The sequence below is a fragment of the Chiloscyllium plagiosum genome, unplaced genomic scaffold (genome assembly GCF_037043375.1).
Source record: "Chiloscyllium plagiosum isolate Xiang-an unplaced genomic scaffold, Cpla_swu_hap1 HiC_scaffold_25, whole genome shotgun sequence".
NCBI lineage: Eukaryota > Metazoa > Chordata > Chondrichthyes > Orectolobiformes > Hemiscylliidae > Chiloscyllium > Chiloscyllium plagiosum.
The window spans coordinates 11,170,984-11,173,392 of record NW_028270163.1 but is presented as its reverse complement, the minus strand read 5'-3'; the positions used below and the strand labels follow the sequence as shown (position 1 = coordinate 11,173,392).

General features: G+C 42.3%; 1 non-coding gene across 1 annotated transcript; it reads right to left on the bottom strand.

Moving 5' to 3' along the window:
* Positions 1 to 1,055: 1,055 nt before the first annotated feature.
* On the bottom strand, positions 1,056 to 1,129 carry trnai-aau (transfer RNA isoleucine (anticodon AAU)). The gene has a single exon. It is a non-coding gene; the product is annotated as a tRNA-Ile (tRNA).
* Positions 1,130 to 2,409: the final 1,280 nt, after the last annotated feature.

The window sequence follows — 2,409 nt, the reverse complement described above, 5'->3', positions numbered from 1 at the left end:
GGAAACCCACAAAGACACAGGGAGAATGTGCAAACTCTACACAGACAGTTGCCCAAAGGTGAAATCAAAGCCAGCTCCCTGGCACTGCAAGGCAGCAGTGCTAACCACTGAGACTGGATTGCCAGACTGTAAACATTACCATTGTACTCCCATTCCCCCAAAAAATTTCAAATCTCAAAGTCTTAATGAGAAATCATGAATTCAGTTGAAACAAACTTGGAAATAAAAGGTAACTGTTAATCTGTTCAGTTATTGTTGAAAAAAAGCCCAAATAACTCTATTCTGAGGAAGAAAACTAGTTGTCCTTACTCACTCTGACCAGTGTGACTCCCACTCCCCAGCAATGTGGTTCATTAGTCTCCACCCTCTGATGTACACCAATGCACTCAGTTGTAATAAACCATTGAAAACAAAGACAGAAGCAACAGAAGACGAATTATCTCATCGTTTTTAAGGGCAATTAGAGGCAGGTGATAAATTTCACCTGTCAGCAATAATTGCATTCCAGTAACTAACAACAATAAGAAGATTCTGCAACTTGTAAGCCAGCCCTTATCTACAGTTAGAGTAAGGTTTGCATCATCTGCATTTAGCTGTCAACTCAAATACAGTAGTAGCTGTAGTAACTCTGAATAAGTGTTTATTTTTAATTTTCTCAACTAAGGTAGCATTTACTGAGGAAGCTATTAGATTAGATTAGATTACTTACAGTGTGGAAACAGGCCCTTCGGCCCAACAAGTCCACACTGACCCGCCGAAGCGCAACCCACCCATACCCCTACATCTACTCCTTACCTAACACTACTGGCAATTTAGCATGGCCAATTCACCTGACCTGCACATCTTTGGACTGTGGGAGGAAACCGGAGCACCCGGAGGAAACCCACGCAGACACGGGGAGAATGTGCAAACTCCACACAGTCAGTCGCCTGAGGTGGGAATTGAACCTGGGTCTCTGGCGCTGTGAGGCAGCAGTGCTAACCACTGTGCCACCGTGCCACCCAAAGCCACGGCGAACACTGACACAGCCCTGCTAACGACGGAAGCGACTCACATGGTCAGTGCGGGGATTGAACCCACGACCTTGGCGTTATTAGCACCACGCTCTAACCAGCTGAGCTAACCGACCAACATGAAAATGAAGAAAGTACAATCACATCAAAGCAATGACACCTGACTTACCAAGCGGTACACTACAGCAGTTAGCACTTCCAATGTGTGATTTGAGGACAGCTATTGAGGAAATGGCTTTTGGGGATCAGTGCGGCTCACACTGTAAACTGGGCGATAGCGTGAGGACTGCAGATCCTGGAGAGTCAGAGTCGATAAAGTGTGATGCTGAAAAAAGCACAGTAGGTCAGGCAGCATCCAAGGAGCAGAAGAATCATTGTTTTGGGTAGGACCCTTCATCAGGACTTTATCGACTCACATATAAACTGGCTTATGAAATGGGAGCAGAAAAATACTGAACTGTTTCTTTAAAGAAAGTGGAAAAAAAAATCTCACGTGTGAATATGATACAACCCATTTTATTCCATTACTCAACACTAACACCCTTCTCAATCATTCGTGGGATGTGAGCATATCTGGCTAGATCAACAATTATTGCCCATCCCTAATTGCTCTGGAGAAAGTGATGTTGAGCTGTACATTATATGGAAATAGAGAATTGTACTAATGAAGTCTGCAAAGGGATCTATTACTTTATCTCATTCTTACCAACCCGCAACGGTTCCCTTGATTGTCTTTATAAATCTTGCATCCTGAAAGGTCACTCCAGACCAAACAAGACATCAATTCTCTGATGCATTTTGCACTTTTTTTTAAACTCACTTGGAGAGAACATAACAGATACATTATAAATATTTCATTTAATCAACTACAGCTGTAGTTATTATGGCTCATTAGCCACAAAATAATTGTTCCCTGAGCTTTTGCGTACAATGTAAAATAATCACTTTGCTAATCCACTACTTAATGCAAATTAGCATCGCATATAATATATGAATAATAAATATTGCCAGTCAGGAGCACAGAATTTAAAGCTACAGCAAACTCATAAGACTGACCCAAAGATGTGCTGTCAGCCTGGTCCAGGAATGAAAACATTCTGTTTGGAACTATAGCCCTGTCCCTAAGACAGATTCTGGCTGAAGCACTCATTGCAATTTTGGACACAAGTTGCTCCTAACGAATCCTTCCAAATGAATGGATAGCCTCAATTAATCACTGCAATATTGGTCGATGAAACCTTTATGTGAGTTCCATACCTGAGCAGAACACAGACATTATGACGCACTGCATCCTCATTGTTTAGATTGTTTGTGGTCTCTAGCAAAGTATCAGAGGATTTGAGCCATTCACGTGGAAGGGAGAAGGATACATGACAACAGAAGAGGGAGCCCACAG